This window comes from Gallinula chloropus, assembly GCF_964237585.1.
Source record: "Gallinula chloropus genome assembly, contig: HAP1_SCAFFOLD_94, whole genome shotgun sequence".
Lineage (NCBI taxonomy): Eukaryota > Metazoa > Chordata > Aves > Gruiformes > Rallidae > Gallinula > Gallinula chloropus.
In genome coordinates this window covers 410,356-433,874 of record NW_028168154.1, presented here as the reverse complement: position 1 = coordinate 433,874, position 23,519 = coordinate 410,356, and the positions used below count along the sequence as shown (strand labels likewise).

Genomic DNA, 23,519 nt, shown 5'->3' with positions numbered 1-23,519 from the left:
GATGTTTCAAGTCCTGCTAAGCAGGAAAAAGCAGCTTTTTAATTGGCTTAAATGGCTTTATTGAAATGACACACACAACAGCAGTATTTGCAGATGGGATGTGACTGGGAGAAACGGGATTCTCTAACCAGAACAGAAGTCCTGAGGCTTAAACAGATCCAATTGCAGCATGAATCCATCAAGGCTCATCGTTAGCCCGGCACTGACTGATGTCTCTGCTGGTAACCAAGTGTTCCAAGCAGTGGCAGTTAAAACAATAACCGAAGTCTCCTTGCCTCCCCCACCACCTCCCACTTCCAGGCATTGAAGCAATTGTTTAGCAAGCCCATACTAATCAGGAGCTAATTAAATAACTAAAATTGTTTCAGCATTCATCATTTTCTTCCCATGAAGAATCACTTTTCTAGATCTTTATGGCCTTATCCGCATGGCTTGGACACGTGAAGGTCTGAGCTTACCCACACTGTGCTGCCAGCGCTGGGGCAGGAAGGCACCCACCATGCTGGGACCTGTGCCATCCTCATCACCACAACAAAAGCCAACACTGTCACCTCCAGCACCAACAACCTGAGCTGCTTCTCCACTCCTACAAGCCCAGGGACCAAGCACTGCAGAGCCCATCGCTGCCCCACACAAACACAGGAGTCCCACCTTCCTGTTGAACCTGGCATGATCCCACTGGAGAGGGCACCTCAAGATCTTCATCCCTTACTGCAGCCACCCTTCTCCCTTGGTCCCTTTCCAATTGCTTTGTCCTTCACAGGGATTTGATGTCAGAATATCAGGAGGGAAACACTCTGAGCAGTAACTTTGATGGTTCCCTCAGAACTCACTCTTCCTTTAAGGAATACTTTTTTCTTCCCCACCCCCCCCACCCCACCCCCCCCCCCCATTCCAACCAGAAGTCCAGCAAAGTCCAGCAACCCAAACTAAAAGCCAGGGCAAAGTTTGCTCATTAAACAGTTTCACTGGCCCCAGCAGCCCCAGGACAGAGCATACCACTAGGTCCTTCAGGGCAGAGACAGCATCTCCCCAGCAGCCAGCTCCCCCACCTCACTCCCAGAAGGATGTCAGCACACAAAGCGTGAGAGCTTCTGCCTCACTGTTTCTTCACTGACCACCCCACCAAGTGTTTAAAACAAGCACACATGGATAAGCCCTCACTTGTTTTCTGTGGTGTGGAGACCCCAACAGAGCACGCACACACACACACAGGAGTCGCAGCTGCTGCAGCAGCCGGTGTACAGTACCTCTTGATGCAGCCTCCCCGCATCCGAATACAGCCTCCTGCTCCTGTCTGCGTCCATCCATCCCCTGGTGACCGACGGGAAAACCCCAAGCAATACTAAAGACAACCAAAAGCTTCTTGATTTCATCATTTCACACCTGTTGAAAACAAGAGAACAGTCGTAAAGCAATCATCTCACACCAAAACCCAGCTCAGATACAACAGCATGGCAGAAGCTTCGGCTGACGGTGCCTCTCCACACCAGGTCAGTGCTGATGGGACACTGCAGCCCCCACAAACACCCAGCAAAACCCCTATGTTCCCTTTTCACACCCATCTGTGTATTTATGAGCTATTGCTGTGAAACAGCTCGTGTGGTGACCAGACACTGGAGGAGAAACATCATGAATTGGGAACTAAGGAAGAATGCAAGGAGCCTTCAGTGAGAACACAACCATGGACAGGATTTCACAGCCCGGGCAGAAGGATGCAGATACACTAGCAAGAAATGAGGCCAAACTAGGTAATGAAGAAAAAAAGCCACTGGGATTAACCCACCCCATGCATGCTTAAAGGAAAGCAAGGTTTATGGAAAAGGACAGTCAAAGAACAGAGACCACCACAGACCCTCACAGGAGGCCCTCAGAGACCCGAAGGCACTCATGTAATGAATATGTAAATATTATTAGTTCCAGGAAATGAAATTAAAATGCATGTACTGGGATGATACAAGCTTTTTCTCTCCCAAGTGAAGGTACACACATTAGGTTAGAGTGATACCCTGCACACCCAGTGCTGCGATAACAAATGCCTGCTTTCTAAAACTCCAAAACTCAGATAGGTTCTTGACCAACTCTTCCAGTCACACTACCACAGGCAAAACCAAACCACATCAAGCACAACACGATGGTACTGCAGAACCCAGCAAGTGACTTGGTCCCATCTCTGGACAACCCACCAGCACCACGTCACTCACGGTCCAGGACACACACCCATACCCTCAGACCTTCAGGCCAGCCCAGTTTCTGCAGCGTGGCAGAAATATCATCATTCTCCTCAGGTTCAGAGGACAATGCTGCAGGAGACCAGCAAGATGCCAGTGAGGACCTGCTACCACAAGAGCAACCACCTGGAGCAGAAGTTCTTGTCTCACATGGGGTTTTTTAATTAATGTGGAAGAAAACAGAGTGCAGTTACTTGGACACCAGTCAGGCTGAGCTACCACGCGTTGCACACACGCATGGCCCCGCACTGATGCCCTGGCAGCTCAGCCTGGCAAGCTCCATACTTCATCCCAACTTTTGGGGGGAACCGGACAAGCAGATCGTGTCATTACTGCTCACATTGAAAATACCAAAGGCATCTCCAGGCCTGGCACCATTTCCATGGCAGCTGAGGGAAGTGCTGACCTTTCACAGCAGCTGCAGAGGATGCTATGGCAGACCTATAACGAAGCATAATGGCCACTTAATGAGGCAAGCGATGGCATTTCTATAGCATGCAAGTGACAGCCTGCTGCTCCGGCTGAACAACACACATTAACAAGGCGAGGTACCTGCTAAGGGCACAACTAAGCCCTGCTGAATCAAGTCACCATGACATACCTTGCCTTGACAGGACTCATTTAGCAGCATTCCCACACCACGTATTTGCTGCAGGGTGTATCCAAGCCTTGGTGCATCACTATTAATTCTGGAGCCACGACCATTTACACCAGCGCTGACTTGGGCTTGGCCATTTGATCTGCCCAAAAACCCGCTGTCAACGGGAGAGCACAGAGCCTACAGCCACCACACACCGGGCAGCTCAAGCATCACTTCTCCTTGCTAATGTAAACACCCTGAATTGAGAGCACTCAGGATGAAATCAACATTTATTAGGCTTTCTAAATTCCAATTAGAAGCCTCAGATGTGATGTTACCGGGGCTACAGATAAATGTTTAATAAGCCAAAGTCACTATATCAATAAGCGACAAGTACATTGTTACATTATGAATCGCTCCTGCACAGCAATCCTCTTTCCCACAGTTTTTATAGAGGTATTTTGTATGCTCAGCTGATGCCATCCCTGCAAACACAACTACTTCACTTCACAGTTCTGGAGACCTCTGACTCATATGCTGCTTGAAATTACCATCCTAGAGCAAATCAGGGGACTGGCTAGTTTGATGTATATTCAGTAAATAAGGAACCACTGGGAAGCACGACAGTGTTTGGATTAGGATGCCTACAACAGTGATGAAGCTGAAAGGGCAGCCTCCACCTGCTACAAACTACAGTCGTGTTATAAATGGAATTTGTAGAGCATCTTTCTCCAGTCAGTTTAGAAATCACTTATTTTTATTGCATACTGACTGACAGTACACTAATTGCTCTCACTCATAATAAGAGGAGGACACACTAATACACATCATATATCCAAATAGCCTAAAGCAAGCAACAAATATGCACCATAAATATCGAGTGAGGGTTGACTCTGAAGCCATACAGCATTTTCACATTACTTGGCACCCTACATCACAGCTCAGCATCGCTTTACCCTGAGGTAAGCGGAAGGCTCCTTGCAGAATCCAGTCTACAGCTGCACCACGCAACAAGGCAACTGGATTGGGGTCCAAAGTTCCCCAAAGTCAACAAATACAATTCGAAGTCACTGAACAGATCTGCACTACCAGCGTAAACTCAGACAAGTGTCACTACCGGCCTCCTTCCCTCACTTGAGCAAGGGGCAGATTCATACGACATGAGCCTGTACAGACACCACCAGCTAGATAAACCACAGCTCACACAGAGAAATGGCTGCATGGAACAAGCAATTTACTCAAATAGAGAAAAGGTGAGCAGCATTTGTGGCTAAACACTAGAAGATTCCCAAGAGCTGAGGGTGGAGGGGGGGCATCTATCTCACACCTGGGCTCAGCAGCACCTGTGAGCAGAGACAGTCTGATCTACCCTGTAAGGCAGAAATCAGCAATTGCAATGCAGACACTAGAAGCAAAACAGCCTATTTCCAAGCTAAGACGGCCCCGATATTAAGGCAGGTACTAAACAAAGCCTGAAAAAGTTTACCTTAAAGGATGCAGTTTCTTCCTCCAGCATCACAGCTCCCTTGCAGCTGGCACTGCCTTGCCAAAGGGGCACTGCCACAAGCACTGCGATGCCACTGGAAGAAGCTCAGACAACAGCTCACTTGAACACACAAGTGCTGCTGTGACAACAGCAGCCACAGAACACAACCCCATCCTGAGCCCAGGCACCGACACACAGCCAGGGAGTCTCAGCAAGCAGGGAAACTGGTGCAGCACCTCGCAATGAAGAGGACAAGCAGCGAGCCAAAGACACAAGCACAGGTTGTAGGGCACAGGTTTTAGAGCTGCTCAAGCAAAAAGGGTCACCTTGAGAAACAAAGCCAACTAATGACACCAGCCCTTTCCATGGAGGACAACACAGATTGTTTGAAGTACTATGTGCCATGCAGGGGAAGCAGCTGAACAGCCAGACTGCCGCAGAGATCCCACAACTTTCTCCTCCACAACACGGATGCTTTAAGAATTCAATTACTGTGACTGTAATAAGATTAAAGCATTTGCCCAAAAAACCCCAACAGTTACCAGTTTTGGTTTCAGGGCTATTTAAACTGCAGCTTATTTCTTTAGCATTGAGAAATTAATAGTTCGCAATCACTTCTAATAATTTCCAACGGGCTTCACATTAGGAAGGAGGAGGTTGAACTTAATCACCTGAAGTTATAGTGTTGCTACAGCAAAAGGACCAAAGCATTACCTCCATATAAACTGGCTCTGTTATCACCAGATAAGAATCCTGTCCTCAGTTCCTCTGCCATCAACTATCCCAGTTGCTTCAGCCTTATCTAAACAGCATTTCTATTGCCTGAAAAATAATTTCTAGGTCCATAATCCCTTGTTGAGTGCTACAAAATTAAGCTACAAAATTAAGGGGGAAATCCGTTCTAAGATAACCTTTTAGCAATGCTTAACAAAGGCAAATAACCGTTCCTACAGCATCTCAGATAAATACTTCAAGTTTTCATGCATTGAGAACTCACTGGAACGAGCTCCGATGTTTAGGTACAGACCAGGCATCTCATTTGGGCAAACACACAGGTACCAATATTTAGTCTGTAAATCCCCCAAGGCGTTTCCGTGCTTCCCAGAAAAAATCCGGGGAGCATCATCACCCCAGCGGGGATGTAGCACTGCCAAGGAACTCCTGGACCTCACACACAAGAGGCTCCAACCTTTGCTTCCGAGGCTGCCTCCGCGACACTGGAGCAACGCCCAGCCACGGGCTTACTCCGAGGTTACGCTCGGGGGAGCCCCGGACCACCCGTCCCACCGCCAGCCCAGCGCACAGCCGGTTATCCCCACCACCCAGGAGCGTTTCGGAGAAGTTGGGGAGGAAGCCCAGGAGCTCCTAGAAAACCATCGCTCCTGCCGCAAGCTCAACCCCGCGGGCTGCGGGCGGAGGCTAGAAAGGTCGCCCGGGGCTCGGGTGGGGAAGCGGGGGGGCTCCTACCTCGCTCGTTACCGGCGCCCGCCCCGGGAAGCGCCCGGCCGCGGGCAGCGGGGCCGGAGGCGGCGGGGCCCGTCGGGGCGCTCCGCGGGGATGGCCGCCGGCACCACGGCGCCACCCGGGGGCCGCGGGGGGAAGCGCCGGCTCCCTTCGCAACCGCGGCGGGACGCGCCCCCGGCCCCCGCCGACGGCCCCGAAGCCGCGGCACGGGAGGAACCCGGAGCCGGGAGGAACCAGGGGGGAAGGAGCCGCGTCTGCCCCGCGGGCGGCACTTCCACCGCTCGCTCTCCGCGCTCCGGAACGCGGGGCTGGGGAGGGGGTAACAACCCTCCGAGCCCGTCCCACCCCGCCGGCGGCTCCCACCTGTTACCGCGCCCAGGCGGGGGGTCCGCGGAGGGCGGCGGCAGCATCCGGAGGGCTGCCTAGCCCCGAGCGAGCGCGCCCCGCGGAGCGGACGGCAGCAGCGGCGAGAGGCGCGGCGCCCGCGGGCTCTCTCCCCCTCAGCCCGGGCGGGGACGGCGTCGCTCCGCAGGGCGCGGGAACCTCGCGGGGCAGGGCGGTGCGCAAAGCCGCTGCGGGGCGCTCCCCCGCGGCACTCACCTGGGAGGGAAGCGGGGCGGCGGGGCGCGGCTGCCCGGGACGGGAGCGGCGGCGGCCGAGGACGCGGCGCGGGCCGGGCCGGCCCTATTTCTGCTCTCTGGGCCGGAGCCGCCTGACGTCAGCGCCGCATTTGCATATTCCACCCAATCGCCGGCACCTGTGCGGGCACGCGGGACCGCCCCCTCGGGGCACGCGGCGGGAGGGGGCCGTCGGGGCGCCGCGGGGCGGGGGCAGCGCGGGGAGCGGCGGGGGGAGCGGGCAGCGGGGCACCAGCTCCTTTCCCTTCCGCTCCCCTCCCCTGGCGGCACCGACTGCCGGGTGCGGGGTTGCGAGAGGGGCTGGGGGGACTGCTTGGACACCCTACCCCGCCGGGAGCCTGAGGCCGTCGGTGGGCTAAAGACCCGGGGGTACCCCCTTGGGGTGCGCAGTACCTCGGGGTGCTGCTGCCGATCCCCCCCCCCCTTCCCGGCAACCCCAGCGTCCGTCCCCGGGAGAGCCGCTCAGAGCAGTGCGGGACCCAGGCTCATCTGGGGCCGGGCGAGAGGCGACCACCGACCCCTCGCGATGTGTCTCTAAAACTGGGGTGTCCTTGTGGGGCACCGAATTTCGCCCGGTGGGACCCTGTAACCCCCCCACGACCGTGCACGGCAACCGCGCAGCGCAGAACACGCAGCTTGCAAAGCGCTCCTTCTTTCCCCACGGACCCCTGGCTCCACAGGAAGGCAAACACACCGCTGCCCATCCATTCTCCTGTGCAGCATCACGTCTGCATCCAAAAACACAATCAAAATAAAGTAAAATACCATTTCCCCATTTTTTTTTTTAAAAAGGGATGTTTCCAGGAAGGGAGGGCACAAGGGGACTGCAGAAGCGAAGAGGATTTTTGGGGGGGTCCTTGATTGCAGAGGCAGGAGGTGAGCAGTCTAAAAGCCCTTATAAAACACACTGGGTTTTGTGTTTCTTCCCTATAAAGACTCTTAACAGCTGGATCCCGATGAATTAAATGGGATTTGACATTGGCTTCGGCGTGAAAAGGATGGGACCCATCAGATGAGGGCTTAGAAAGACACAGAAACTACGTCCAGTCCAGAAGAAAAGCCATGCCATGAAGTTACAATCGAGATTTTTCTTTGCCAGGAGCACCAAGTGATCAGACAGGTGGTTTTTTCCATGATTTTTCACACCTTTGGGTCCAGCCTGTTAAATGCAGCACCTCCAAAATACTTTCAGTGTATTAAGAAAATGTAAAAAAAAAATTAGCTTATTCTAGCCAAACGGCTTGTAGAGACTGTTTTAGGAAGGCAACGATCTTGAAATTGCTGATTTAAGGTTTGGATTAAAAAGAAATCACAAATGTAATAAACCGGGGAGTATCCAGGGTGAATTGTGGGTGGGTAATATAAGGGAGGGCTCTGCAGTGTCTTGACAGAAGAAATGAGTGCATATTTCACAGCTGGCCTGTAGGTTTAAGAGGTCTGAGGCTTTAAAAAAATGAAATAAAATAAAGCTGAAATCTAATCAGAGACAAATAGGTTATTTTCAGTGAGATCTTTCTCCTGAGAGAAAAAAATTGGAGATGGTATCGGCGGAGACAACTCTTCCCCATTTCCTGAGGTGAAGGAAGAAAAGTCTGCCCGCTTACCAACATCACTTACGCTATGAGAAGATGTTTGTGCTGTCAATTTAGCCATTTCTCTGTCTCTCTTGAAGGCAGACACAAGCACGACGTGTGCATTAGCAGACATCTGAGGTACCCGCACAGCCCCTATTTATTTATACCCACGCCTGCTTGGGGATGCAGAGTCGGGAGGCGACCGTGTTCCGCCGCCACCGCCAGCTTGCAGAGGTGATGCTCGCGACTGCATTTGTAGCAGTCGGCATATTTTCCTCGCTTTACACCGTCTGATGCAGGCTGAAGTGCCCAGGCTGGACTTGCTGTGCTTCTGCCAAGACAAAGCTCGGCATGGCAGTGCTGGAAGGCTGCTGCGACCTCTTCATGTCATCAGCTGAGGGGTCCCTGGTCCCGGCGTTGAGTCCCCGGGCTCACCTACCTGCAGCTGGGATCGCAGGGAGAGGGATGGCTAAACGAGGAGAGCACTTACCCTGCACAGAGGGTGCGTGGGGCGGTTGGGCTCACGTAAAGCGCCCGTCTGCTCCCCCATCAGTTATCAGATGCCAAAGGCGACCATGTTCCTAAGCCAGGTCTCCTGGATGCACACACCTCCTTTTCCCACCGTGAGCACAGTCAGGTACCAACAGTCATTTTAGCATCTTCTCTCGCACGCTTGGGTCCTATGTGATCCCCTGGTCTTTTGGTTGTGATGTGTTCCAACCTCCTGAGAATACCATTTATAAAAATCAATCAGCAAGCATCCCCTCCTCACCCCCTCACCCTCCATCCAACTCCACCCCCCTCCTCTTCAAACACCTTTTTAAAGGTCCTGAGACCTTCTAAAAGCCCTGTGGAAGCCTGGATGCATCCCAAGGGCAGTTTCTGAAAGGGAGCTGTGGGAGCTTTGCTGAGGGATGATGTCTGCTGTCCCCCCACCGTGCTGGTTCACCCACCTGCAAAGGCTGGGAGAAGCCAACAGCTCTGTTATAGAACTGGGGAAATAAACTGCTTGCTCCAGAGCAGGCTGGCAATGAAAAACTGATAAATTCCTCATCTAAAAGCCTGGGTGAGCTTGAAGCAAAATAATTGTTGCTTTCCTTTGAACTGGGAATTGGAGGGGCCCAAAAAACAGTGACTGGAGGCAGAAGGAAAAGATAAATGAACGATTTTAAAGACAGATTTGAGGAGAAGATTCCTATGCAGAAAAAGGGGGAAATCAAGTTTTCAAGTTTTTTTCTCTCAAAATACAGGATAACCAGTTTGCTGAAAGGGGAATTAAGCATCCTCTGCTCCTCTCAGTTTAAAAATAGATATTAAAACCAGAAAACAAGCAAGAAAGTAAAAAAAAAAAAAACCCCACCCTGGAAGTTTAGAGGGATGGAAGCTGCTGAAGTATGTTTCATGTAACAGAAGCAAACCCAAGGTCTGTGAAGAAGGAGAGAGACCTCCTGGGCCAGCCGCGGTCTCGCGTTCTTGGGTGAGAGGAGCTGGAAATGTGCAACTTGTTGTCAGCTTTGACTGATGCGACTTCAGGAAGTTGATGAGAAATTTTAAACAACAGATTGGCAAGGCAGAACTCCGTGTCACTGAAGATACGATAGCATTCGAGGGTGACCACGGCGGTTAGTTTAAGGGAAAGAGTTTTGAAGAACAGATGGTCTTCTCTTATTGGGCTTTTTTTTTGTTTTTAATTAAAAAACCCCTCCAAACAAACTCACAACACAACAGAGCGATGCACTAAGACTCCCTGATTTCTACCAGTAAAGGAATTAACTGGCAACCCTCTGAGCCTCCTGAAGTACTTCCAAAATCTTCCTCAGAAGGGGAGGAGAAGGGTTCATCTTCAAAAATTCAAACTTTGAATGACAGCGGATCACCCACCCACCCCTTGTCCAGTCCTGCTCTCTAAATGCAGTAATTAAACACGAGTTTTTAAAAGAACATTGTATTCACTGCAAGCAAGGAGCTGAGGAGGTAATAGGACAACAAGATTCATGCTCATCACTTTTAGTTATTTGAACCGAGAACCTAAATCAGACCTGATTAAAATAGGAACTCAAACCCAGATTCAACCAAAACTGGAGATATTAAACAAATACAGATGTGACAAGAGTCGTGATTCAATTATTAGGAGTCCATCTTTTAATTGCTCATTAAGATGACAGTGTGTATCTTTGCCTACATACATTTAGCAAAGCCTTTTCACTTTGACAGCGCATAAAATTACCCACGCCAACTGTATATCTCTTACTCTTTATGTCAACTTTAGAGTCGCTGGTTTTTCATTATCCTCTTGGCCACAAATTAATAAGGAGGAACAAATTTAATAGCAGCCTCAAACCTTTAGAGATTATCTCAGCCTTGTGTATCTGTGCCAGTTAAATTGCCATTTCTTTCTGCTTAAATTTAATGTGGTCATCTTGATACAAACACACACATATTTAACGCTGCTCTCAGGGCACAGTACTGGCACACCGAGGGGCTGCTCTGAAAAGCTGACGTGGAGCTCCAACTTGAACTTCTCCAACCTCATCACCCTCCCTTTAAGATGTGACAAATGGTCCTGGAGCACCTCCCCTACAAAGAGAGGCTGAAGGAACTGGGTTTGTTCAGCCTAGAGAAGAGAAAGCTGTGGGGGGACCTCACTGCAGCCTTCCAGTCCCTGAAGGGAGCAGAGAAACAGGACTTGGTGCAGGAGTTCCTGGACACAGGTTTTCTTCCCATAAACAAGGTATGTTGGGAAACAACCTTTTATTTCAACATCATCTGCTGAAATGCAATTCAATTCCCTAAGCTGGCAGAGAAACTCTGGGAGGTTTGCTGGTCCACAGTACAACACGGAGCTTGCTAACACTGACGGGTACTGTTGAGAGCAACGCATGTGTAAACAGGAATAAAAGTCTTGCAGGTTCTGGGGGTCTGAAACAACAAACAAGCAGTTGTCACCATTTGTCAGCTTCAGGGTTAAACAGATTTCTGGCAGGAGAAAGCCAAGTTCCAGAAGATCAGTATATGGAAAAGACAGCACCAGCTTCAAGGCAGAAGGGATGTGCTGGCAATTTCCTCTCAATTCCTGACAAGGAATCTCAAACACAGCTGGCAGATCTTCAGTCAAAACCAAACAGGAAGCAAACTGCTTGAGGCCTTTACGAATGCGAATAGAGAAACTCCAGAGAATTTTGACTATTGCAACACTCTCCACTGCTCCCTGGTCAGAGGGCCGAGGATCTGAAGTAGTGCTGAACTCAGGAGTCTCATCTCCTTCGTGAAGCCCCATTTCAAAAGAGCCATCTTCTTTGTCTGTGGTCTTGGTGTCACCCAGAGGGCTCCCTTTCTCCTCTGTAAAGCAGGAGGGGGGGGATCTCTGCACAGTCTGCACTATCAAGGCAGAAAGGTGCTGGGTAAAATCTTGGTTTGTGGCAGTGTGTGACATACAATGAAAAGGCAAGATGACAGTGTTACAGGGGTCAGGCACTGCACGCTGTTCTTCCTCTGAAGGATCCAAACTGCAAAAGAGATAACAAGGCAAAGTACGAGCCTGAGTTTCAAAACAGTCACAGCTACCTACAGCTCATGGTGCTGCTGCTGCTGCTCTGAACTTTGAGGTATAATCTTGTTACTGCAGTTACATCAGCCTAATTTCATAAAACATCTTAAACAGTCAAGAATGCATAGGTTGCAGTTGTATTCATTTCTGTATTTCTTTTATACATTTACAGCATTTAGTTGATAGAAATATTCCTAATTCATATTATTCCTTTGTCCTGCCACTGAATTTTCAAGATGCTTTCAGATCATCTTGTGTCTATACATTGTTTTGTCTGTACATAGTAACTATTTAATTTGTTAGATCAAAAATAGCATGGCCAGTAGGTCTGGGGAGGTGATTGTGCCCCTGTACTGGGCGCTGGTGAGGCTGCAGCTCGAGTGCTGGGTCCAGTTCTGGGCTCCTCACAGGACATGGAGGTCCTGGAGCAAGTCCAGAGAAGGGCAACCAGGCTGGGGAAGGGGCTGGAGGGCAAATCCTCTGAGAAGCAGCTGAGGGAGCTGGGGGTGTTCAGCTTGGAGAAGAGGAGGCTGAGGGGAGACCTTCTCCCCACCTCCACTGCCCAGCCAGGAGGGTGCAGAGAGGTGGGAGATGGTCTCTTCAGCCAGGGGACAGGAGATGGGACAAGAGGCAATGGGCTCAAGCTGTGCCAGGGCAGGGTCAGAGCAGATGGGAGGGCAAAGTTCTTCCCTGGCAGAGTTGTGGGGCTGTGCACAGGCTGCCCAGGGAGAGGCTGAGTCACCTTCCCTGGATGGGTTTATAAAAAAGGGTAGATGAGGTGCTCAGGGATCTGGTTTAGCTTGGGACAGGAACAGTTGGACTTAATGATCTTAAAGAGCTTTTGCAACCTTGTGATTCTGTGATCTTCATACTGTGCACAGCCACTGGTTGAGAGGCTGGGAGTGTGCAATTTATCAGAAGTTAAAAATAAAGTGTTCAGCTCATCTTCCATTTCCCAAACCCAACAGGCACTTTGCAAATCACTGGCTTGAAGCCACTGACTTTATTCCAGGGTTCAAAGGTTACAAAGACTTTATACTCTTACCACTGATTTCGCTTGAAAACAACTAGAGGCAGCGTGCAACCAGACACACTGGTTTGCCTTAAAGCCGGGTTTGAAATGCACCATCCACTATTGGGACTCAAAAAGCTGATGGGGGTTTAAGCCAGAGCTCAGGAGTCTCACTTACCACATCTGGGGTCACTTCCATGTGCTTTACAGGAATCCAACAGAGAGGCAGGTGCCTACGGAACAAAGAACCATCAGGCAGTGGCAGCTGCTGCCAGATTTCAGCAGAAGTGAAAAGCAAAGTCAACGTTGGCTCCTGCTTTTTAAGGCCAGCAGCTCCCTGCTGAGTCCTGACTGCTGTACCCGTGGGCAGCTGAGCAGCTGACCTGTGAGGATGCTGACACACCAGGTTTTTAGTTCAGGCTGGGCACTCTGAGGCAGCCAGGAACGCAGTGAGAACAGATGTGACCTGTAGGCCTTTCAGCACACTACAGACTTCAGCAGCAGCGCACAGCCAGGCGAAAAGGCAAAGGCCCTGGAGAAAGCCCAGCCACGCTGGCAGCAGAGGCAGAGTCCCTCAGGGCTGGCTGTCTCATGCCCTGAAGCCAGGCATATGAAGGGCATTTCCTATCTAAAAAATGACACCACAACGCAGAAGTTAAACAGCTGGAGTTTGAAGGAGACCAATTAGGCCAACACCTATTGCTAGAGAGAAGGTTCTTCCACTCTCTGAGGAAGAGAACTGTCTTCCAAAAAGTGCTGAACTGCTCAGTTCAGAGAGCAGTTCAGCATCTCAGAGCACACTGAATGAGACACTAATGCCAGGTAAACATCTCAGTCCTGACAGCGACAATTCTCTGCAACTCTGGTGAATTCAGATCATGCACTCACTTTACAAGGTGGACCAAACCCACCACTCAAATTTGGGGCTACCTCCTTTCTCAATTATAACAGCTCAGAGAATGAAAGTAACTTTGCTGTGGATTACTATAACAACACAAGTTTAATATCAGAAATTAGCTTGCAAAAAAAACCCCAACCCTACCACATTAAAAATGCCATAAAATAAACACAAGTGTAGCAATTACCTGATTTCTATATCCAGAGTCTGGTATTTCAAAACATCTCTGGGGAACTGTATAGTCTGTAGGAGTCAAACTACCGGATTGCAAAAGACTGCTGGGCTAGGACTGTTTCTTCACAAATTATTTCTAGAAGAAATACAAAGACCTTTTAAAATGCTGAAGTAAAACCAAAATGAACGTCTAACAGTGTCTGTCAAACAACTAGAATTAAGATTGTATCATCAAAATGTGACCATCAGTCATTAAAGCTGCAGGGTCTCTTCACAGAATCACAGAATCACAGAATCTTAGGGGTTGGAAGGGACCTCAAGAGATCATCGGGTCCAACCCCCCTGCCAAAGCAGCTCCCTATCTCACATTACACAGACAGGCATCCAGACGAGACTTGAATATCTCCAGAGAAGGAGACTCAACCACCTCCCTGGGCAGCCTATTCCACTGCTCCGTCACCCTCACTGTGAAAAAGTTCTTCCGCATGTTGGTGCGGAACTTCCTATGCTCCAGCTTACAGCCATTGCCCCTAGTCCTGTCCCCACAGACCACTGAAAAGGGGCAGGACAGAACAAAACCAGGCACAATTTTAATATCCTTAAGTGAACTGAGAGGTGCACTGAAGACTGCTAAAGCTCATTTTTTAAGCTAACCACCAATTTAAATCTCAACATCTTGTGTGAGAATTCTCCATGTGATTTAGTTTTAACAGAACCGGTCCATTTCCTTGAAACTTGCCCTGAGTGTTACCACAGCATTGCCAGGCTGGCAAAGCCACAGCAGAGCAGTTTGTGAGCTTCACAGCATTCACTCCCATTGTCAAGCAAACAAGCAGATCTGTAAAACCTTTAACCTGGCTCAGGAGGTCCTGTCCCTCAAATGCCACTCAAGGAAATGATCTTCCCTTGATCAGAACCTTTCTGAAGGATCCCAGCCTGACTCGTCATTACAAACTGATCAGGAATGCAGTATACTGAAATATTCTCAGGGACATTGGGCTTTTTGCCTGTTTGATATTCACAGCCTGGCAGGAATGCAACCCAGCACTCCAGTTCTCAGCATCAGCACAGAGCCGGCCCGCTCACGCGTGTACAACGTACGTGCAAATAAACAACAGAATCCCAATCACAGAATCCCAGCCTGGGCTGGGCTGGAAGGGACCCCAAGGATCACAGAGCTCCAACCCCCCTGCCACAGGCAGGGACACCAACCTCCAGGCCTGGAGCTACACAAGGTTGCCCAGGGCCCCAGCCAACCTGGCCTTGAACACCCCCAGGGATGGGGCACCCACCCCCTCTCTGGGCAGCCCCTGCCAGCCCCTCACCACTCTCTCTGGAAAGAACTTCCCCCCAATATCTGTCCTAAACCTTCCTTCCTTTAGCTTCAATCCATCCCCCTTGTCCTGCCATTGCCTGCCCTTTCAAAAAGCTGATTCCCTCCTGTTCCTCTGCTCCCTTCAGGGACTGGGAGGCTGCAATGAGGTCCCCCCACAGCCTTCTCTTCTCCAGGCTGAACCAGCCCAGCTCCCTCAGCCTCTCTCCGTAGGGGAGCTGCTCCAGCCCTCTGATCATCTCCGTGGCTCCTCTGACCCCTCTCCACCAGTCCCACATCTTTCTTGTCCTGGGGCCCCAGCTCTGGACACAGGACTCCAGCTGGGGCCTCCCCAGGGCAGAGCAGAGAGGGACAATCCCCTCCCTGTCCCTGCTGCCAACCCTTTTCTGATGGGAGACCAGGATACCATTGGCCTTCCAAGCTGCAGGAGCACACAGCTGGCTCATGCTGACAATGCATGTGAGCTGCTTCCTCAGGCATAAGAACTCCTGCCTGTATCGTTCTGGATTGATGGCAAAGTTTAGTAGATGACACCAAACCATCTCTCAGGCAGAGGAAGCACAAGAGAGATTTACTGCTTGAACAAAGCAACCGTGTTAGCCAGAAGGAAACTCAAATTGACAAGAAAACCAGAACAGGGCAGCATTATTGCTGGTTTTCTCTTCTCTATATATGTTTAATCTTTGCCATAAGCCATTTGGAAGTGATGTTTAAGTTGAATAAAATGCTAGTGAAACAGATGGTGTCTAGAGAAACTGCAGAGAAAACAATTCACAGAAATAGTGCATCAGAAAATGAATTCCATTATTCCTGATTTCAGGTCTAACAATGAAATAAATTGCCCAGCATAGTTCCTTTTTTTAAAAAATAGACTTCTCACAATCAGTATTTTGAAAACAACCCTTGATAGCTAGGTATGTAGCAAAGAATTCATTTCTGTTGTTAAAGCTGAGGAATGTCCTAATCCTGTCCTACTCCTTGCTATCCCACTATATATTAATATATTTATAAATATCCCACTATATATTTATATCCCACTTTTATATTTATTTTTATAAATATAAAAGCCCTTCCTCAAGACTCTACTACAGGAATCTTATGGAAAAGGACCACAGTCAGTAACCCCAGTCTTACACCAGTTTTCCTATAAAATTCCCAAGTAGTTCAGAAAGATCTTGGTATTTTTTCCAAGATTCATGTGCTCCTTAAACATTTGCAATAATGGAAAAAGATGTTTGACCAATAAGTAACACCTAAACAGTCACAGCCACTGCTAGCATGCATCTTTACAGCTAGCCCTGCATAAAACCCCAGGCTGCCCTATAGCCAGGCTGTCTCACTCCTGCAACTTTAATGCTTGATGCTTTAAAGCAACCGTTGGCTTAATTTGGGAGAACCTGGCATTTCACCTGCGGGTGAAAAGTTATCCAGAAGGGCTCCAAAGGCAAATCAAGCACATAAATAGCAACTAAACCTGCATCTAAATTGCTTCTCCTTTAACTTAAACGCTGTCACTTCATTTTTACTGAGTGATCTGAGACCTCTACTGATTCTGCAGAAATGCCAGGAACAGACTCTTTCCAAAGACCTCTTCCCCCACCCACCAATTCACTGGTAAGAGTAAGCTGTTTCGCCCCAAATTATGGAGACTGTCATCACTTTTCTAAATGGTTACAAAGTCGTCCCCAACCAGATACACCCTACTGCATTTTAAGCTTTCATTCAGGCAAAAGCAAAAGCATCTTTATCTCTTCTCAGACACACATGAATTTCCCAGTCAGTCAGTCCCACAGGCCCCTGCAGAAGATGCAGGACACGCCACTGTTCTACGTTCTAATGCAGTGGGTACCCTTGGTTGAAGCATCCAGTGAAATGGATTTTCAGGTAAGGTCAGCAGGTGCTGTGGAACACAACAGTGTGCTGAAATCACAGGCTCAGTCTGAACCCAAACTCCAGAACTGCCTCTTACTCATCTCCTTTTCCGACCTCCATTCTGGCCTGACAGAAACACAGCCCTTGCCAACAGCAGTAATGGAACAGATGCTCCAGCTCCCCTTGTGCAGACCAACAAGCAGAGAAGCAGTTTTAGAACGTGTCTACAGATGCCACAGTTCCCATGAAGGCATGTATCTAGACTAGCAAGAGAGATACAGTCCTCTGCTGCTGCTTTCTGCAGTAAAAGCAGCCCCGTGCCCCAACTTCTGTTCCAGTTAATTAACACCACAGTGAACATCAGGGCAGCTTTGCCAGGTCACATGTCACTTGCACTACGCCAAAGCTGCCGGGTCTGTCTGCTCTGTCTTGATAAGCCCCATATCCCTACACAGAACATCCAGGTACATCAGTGCAGCCCAGAGACGCAGAACCCAGAGGCTCAGCCCAGCAGCACGATACATACATGATTACCTTGGCTGGAGCTGACAGGACGAGGCAGAGAGGGAGAGGAAGGACGAACAGGAACAGAAGAACAGTTTGGTTTGGAGCTGGCAGCGGTGAGCCTGGAGTCCTCACTGATCTAATAAAGAAAGTAGGCAATAATTAAAGAGAAATCCTAAACACACGGGACACGTCAGAACCTGAACTGCACCAAGTCTACAAAGATTTCCCAGTTGGAGTAAAAAGAACGTTAGTACTAAATGTGTTGGGTTTCTGAGGGGTGCCACACGGTGGTGCTCACATCCTCTCAAGTTCCCATTTCCCACTAAGCAGAATTCCACTAAGAATTCGGTTAGAGAAGTCATTCCGATCACTGATCCCTGCACTGACAAAACCAGCAGCAAGTTTCACAAACCACAACGACAACAGGATTCTTAGGCTGCAGGGGCATCACAGCTCCTGATAATACAACTTATTTCCAGAACAAGATTAAGCCACTGCACAGCAGACAGGAGAACAGGACAATTCAGACTTCTGATCCTTTCCCATTGCTCAATACTCGCAAGAAGAAAGTCTGGGAAAATCATTTCAGTCCTCTGCAACACAAGCACTGATCTCACACCTCAGCACTCTCTGTATAAGATGGAAAATACAGCTGTTGAGGTCAGCTGCATATTTATTGTGTGTACCATTAGGCCATTTTCTCTTTTCCTCCCACTTCCTCTAGCCCAAGCCAGCAGAAAAAGGAACATCCTGAAACTGCATTGAAATCTAAATAAGAGAAAGAGGTGATGTTCAAACCTCACACTGCAGTAAAGCACAAACACTGCACACACTTCCATGAGAAGTGAGTTTAAGGAATTCTGCTCAAAGCCAATCTGGAGAGGGCTCACAGGCTTCTTTTGTACCCAGCACGTTCTGCTCTCACAGCACCCAACTCACCTTTTGATCAGAGCTGCTCAGTTTGTGTTTCACCTCCTTGGCTTTCTGAATGGCTTTCAGCACTTCCACTGTGTCTAGTTCCTTTTCTGTGGTGATAGTGTTATCCAGACAGACCTAAAAATGTTAAAAACATCCAGAAATACAGAAAACAAGGCAGCTCTGTAACTTATTTTTACTTATGTCATAAATAAATAGTTTGATGCAGATGCTGTGCATGTCTGTAACCCTGTAAACAAGGTAATGACCACGTCAGACCTCATGACTTGAATGCAAACTCAGAAGGGCTTGAGAAGCTCCACACCCCACTGACACAGGCACCTTCCAACAGGAACACCCTGTTACCCAGTGAAAGCAGGGCAAGCTCTCCCTTAGCTCTGAGGAGCACGCCCAGCAGCGTATACATGGTTCCATTCTCTAGAGACGTACTCCAACCCCCACAAAAACTCCCCAGGCTTGTAGAGCATTCACACAACTTTCCTCACCAGGCTTTAGAAAGAAAAAGCTGTTCTAACGTACCTCTGAAGCCCTGTCCCCAAACTGAGCCAGTACTTTGGTCCCATAGTCAGGGATGATGCTCAGTGGGTTGCTGGATAACACCACCTTTTCTAAGCACGGGAGGTTTCCTATATTTTTTACTTCATCAATCTGAAAGTTTTTCAGTAAAAGGATGAATACACAGATTGGCTAAATGAGAACACCACCACAGTCTAAGCATTTCTTGACTAAATTACATACAAACAGTAACCAGGAAAAAAAATTCTCTCCAGCCACTTTATTTGCACTTTCGCCCTCTAACAGGAATCACTTGTGTTCTAAAGCAATCTGACACTAAAATCAGTAGTCACCTGTTTGATTTTGTTGTTGCTCAGATCCAAGTTGACTAAAGAGTACAGCTTGTTAAGACCACACAGCCTTTCCAGCTGATTTCCTGCTAGATTCAGAGTTTTGATGTTTCCCAGTCTTGTGTGAACACCTTCCAGCGATGTCAGCTTGTTGTAGGATAAGTCCAGGTGAACAAGGTTGTAAAGATGCTACGAGAGCACAGAAAATCCAGGTCACACACCAATTTGCTAAAATTAAACCATATCAAAGGCTTGTCCATTTGCTCATGCTGGATGCTGCCCAGCTGACAAACACAACACGAACTTGCTCATTACACAGGATTAAGCCTGCAGGAAAGGGAACTTCCTCCACTCTATTTTTCCCAAGCCATTGACACAGCCAGCAACGACTGGATTTAGTGAAGAACTACATGTTGCATGTCGGTGTTGGCAAGTAAGAAATGCACCCTTACGAGGGCTTGATGCTAGGAAGCTATTTGGGCTTAAACTCTTCTCCGCTAGATGAGTGGCAAAATCCTTTAGCAAAACAACCTGTGTTGGAAGGTCCTGGGCAGCCTGGCAAACATCACCTTCAAAAGCATCCCTTACCTGTAAGTTTTCTACCAGAGACACCCCATTGTGACTCGATCTTGGGAATTAATTTCTAGAAGGGAAAAGGTGCACATGTTAAATGTGTTTTAGCTTAGAAACCTGGCTGTACTTCCTTCATCAACCAACTAACAGGCAAAGGGCAGGAACTCTCCAAGGCACAGACCCTCTTCTCAGCTTTCAGCAGTAAAAAGCGTTCTGCACCCATTCTAGTGCAGCCAGAGTGCAGACTCCTGCTCGTGAGAGAACCAGATTACTCTGATGAGCACGGTCACATTTGCATTTGAAACCTGGGTTCTCACTGAAGACAAGCAAGTTGCCCCCAGTTTAGCCCCACTAATTACAGATCAAACTCCTTAAGAGGCCTTTCCAGCTCATCAAACAGGCCTGTCTGTATTACACAGAACCCTGGATAAAGATTACAGAAGCAAAAACCAGAGTAAGCTCAGCAGTGCATTGATCTCCACATCATTACCTTGTGGAGCTCAAGCACGGACAGTGCAAGGGGAAATCTTTCAGAAGAGAGATACATGAAGAAATTGCAAAATCCCTGCTGAGTCACGTGCCACAGAAGACCAGCCACCCTTTTTCCCCCCACAAATGAAGAAAGATTTCTTACCACTGAATCATCAATTTGAGAGATGCTGTTGTGACTCATATCCAAGGTTGTTAAAGTTCTCCAAGTTGGGATAACTGCTGTCACTGGACAGCTTGAAGTTGCATCCTCTGGCTCCCACTGATCAAACTCAGAGGCCTCTGGCACCAGGATTTCCTGTTAAAGACAAGCACCCTAAAAATATGTTAATATGTTAATAATAATGTTATGGTCTTAAAGCAGGAGCTGAGTGTGTCAGAATTATTTTAGATCCACAGGGAGGGAGTCCCAAACACTGGCAGCCAACCCAGGCTGGAGAATGGGAAGGAAGAGAGCGACTGTGAAAGGTACGCTCCTCACACCCTTGCCAAATCACAGCCCAGAGAAGAAGCCACACGCATTCAGCTCTCGAGGAGTAACAGAAGCACATTCCAATCAAAGCATCAGAAACATCCCTGTGAAGGGACACATCTCATCACTTCAAGTCTGTTCTGAGAGGCCAGCAAACCCTTTCTGCTTCCCAGCTTTAAGAGCAGAACCTGCAACAGGCAGGACAGAAAAGGACCAGGGCTCCAAATGGGGATTCCCCCACCACAGGCGCGATTCTCGCACGCGCTTCGAACGCCCATCAGAAACTCCCTCTCACCTTCATCCATGTTGCCGAAAACCGAACACTCATTGTGGCCAGAGCATGTTTGGATGAGGTCAGCCCTTTGAGAAGCTTCCCCCCACAATGACTGATCTATTGGAAAAACATGACAGTCAGAAATGGCAGAACAAACACGGGACACAGCAGAGGCAACTGAAAGCTTCAAGGACGGATTCCCTCCCGGTCCGGAAAGTAGTTACAGCACTGCCTTCAAACCTGGGACTATCAGGTCAGACAGCCCAACATTTGGTAAAGCTACAGCAAGAAATTAGGGGCACAACTACAGAAAAACTAATTCCCAAATATTTCTTTGCACAAAACATCTTCTCTAGGCACTTTCTACCTTCCCTGGGCATTCCCCCAGGTTCAACCGCCCAGGCAGTTGAACAGGGCGCAGTGTTTGACTGTCACCAACCGCAGAGGTGGGTACCTCAAGCTGTGCAGATCGACCTGCAAACACAGTTACTGCTGTATCCCACCTTCTTTACTGCAAAGAATAAACAACTGTCCGGGGGAGGGGAGATGCCCAGCTCAGCAGTTCATACACCAATGAGCTCATTACACAGACTAAGTTTGACATTATAAAAGTCTTTTCTGCAGTTCAATGTGACTCAACCTCTGTCTAGCAAATGGGTCCTTCCCTGGGCACACTGTGCAACAACAACCAGTTCCCAGAGAACTCCTTCTGCCCCTGGAAGCACCTCTCCAGATCACCACTGTTTGGTTTTGGGCAGCAGTTACGACGAGATGAAAATGCAGGTCTGCTGCCAGCCCATCCAGCACTTTTCAGGAACCCACAGGCACAAAAGTCTTCAAAACAAAACCCTTTTTTATTCTCCCCACACTAAACAAAGCTACTCCTGAAATTATCCATGCTAGACACACTCCCAACACCAGCCCACTGAAGTTTCCTTCCCACACTAAGATGTCAGGAAGTCCCTGACTTGGGGACTGCACTGCAGCTCTTAACCAGCACAGCCTCTCCTATCAGTGAGACAGCAGGCATGTCCAACAAAAGGTCCTGAACCCAACAGAAGGGAGCACAGGGTAAGGGCTGTGTGACACAACCAGGCATTCCCAGTCTGGAAAGATCTGAAAGGGATGAAAGAGGTTTTGAACACTCCCAGTGGAAGCCCTGTGATCCACACTGAGAGCAGAGCAACGAAAAAATGCTGCAAATTCTCAAGCCAGAAGCGCTGCGCTCAAGTGAACCTTCTCAAGCAAATTCACATCAATTCAGAAATCCCTGCTGCTTCCCAAACAAGAAGTACTTTGTAATAAGAGCTCCCATTAGCACCCATCTGTTGGAGCTTCACAGGGACAGAAAGCCACCCTGGGGTAGCTTCTGCATACACTGGAAATGACACACATCCTTTGGGAAGACATGCACAAGCTCTTCTGAATATTTACATCTGGCATCCGTATTGCCAAGTCCTGAGAAAAACCCCACACTGTTTCCCAAATAAAACACTCCTCCTGAACACTGCATGCCCCAACCCCAGCACCAAAGCAAAGCAATTACCAAGCCTGAGAGACATGCACCAGACCTGGCATTTACAGAGCCCCTCAAATTACAGGCAGTAGCTTAGTTGTACCTCTGTTTGATGAAGAGATTTGAAAATTGACAGGTCAAACGGCAACAGATGCTCCTGAATCTTACTGGTTCCAAAAGGTCCCCCTGTTCCAGTGACCTGGTCATCAACAAGGAAGAACAGTCAGTGTACACAACCCAACCTGTGCTCACTTCAGACAGCTGTGCACGGGCAAGAGCACAAGTACAGCAGCTGGGACAGCCACAGCTCCAACCCCTTTGTCAAACACGGGATGATACAGGAAACTCGCAGATTAACTCTTCAGCAGAAAAAACCCAAACCATCAGTTACTCCAGCTAAGTGCTCTGAACTTGAGGCACTGAACTTAAGGTGCCACCTGGTGCTTGTATTTTGTAGCACATGGGGCACTCAAATCCCACAGACAAGACTGAGCAAGGCTTCATCCACAGCTGATCAAGCCAGAGTGGCACTCACTAAAACCAGCTTCCCTGAAACACCTGGATCCTCCAGGACAGAACTGTCTTCAATTCCAGCCCAGGGGATGAAGTCCAAGGCACTGACAAGATGGATTTGAAGAAAGCATTAGACCATCTCATAAAAAGGCATCTAGTTTTCCCATGTGCCCATAGCATTCTGGCCAGAGCACATGGCACCAGTGCAAAAGGCAGGCGGTTGCAGTTCTGGTTGCTGTGAATAAAATTTTGGGAGAAATCTCTTAAGGTTTGGGGTTTTTTTTTGGTCTTACGTATATCTTATAAACTCTGAAGGCTCCCACTCACAAGCTTTCAGAAGGGCCAGAAACTCTCAAGTATTTTTCTAAATAATATGCTGTATATAATATTTTTCTAAATCATATGTTCTTCTCCACCCAGAGAATCCTCTGAACAACAGGTTCTACACACAGAGGATGGCAAAGGCAACTGAAGATCCACAGGAATAACAGTAGAGCTGCGGTTTTGCTTTCTAAACTTTCCAAGCCCTCCAGTGCACCTTACCCAAACCACTACTTCGTTTCATCTTTGAACATACCACACAGT

At 48.7% G+C, this 23,519-nt stretch overlaps 1 pseudogene across 1 annotated transcript in view; it reads right to left on the bottom strand.

Moving 5' to 3' along the window:
* Window positions 1-10,125: 10,125 nt before the first annotated feature.
* LOC311204752 (nischarin-like) overlaps window positions 10,126-23,519 on the bottom strand; it is a 60,218-nt pseudogene continuing 46,824 nt past the window's right edge. Inside the window, exons 7-17 of the transcript in view lie at window positions 22,525-22,620; window positions 20,927-21,022; window positions 20,305-20,457; window positions 19,686-19,740; window positions 19,101-19,286; window positions 18,772-18,900; window positions 18,256-18,369; window positions 17,344-17,452; window positions 13,618-13,740; window positions 12,707-12,765; window positions 10,126-11,479 (exon numbers count right to left, since the gene is read on the bottom strand). The product of the transcript in view is annotated as a nischarin-like (transcript). The remainder of the gene's footprint in view (window positions 11,480-12,706; window positions 12,766-13,617; window positions 13,741-17,343; window positions 17,453-18,255; window positions 18,370-18,771; window positions 18,901-19,100; window positions 19,287-19,685; window positions 19,741-20,304; window positions 20,458-20,926; window positions 21,023-22,524; window positions 22,621-23,519) is intronic.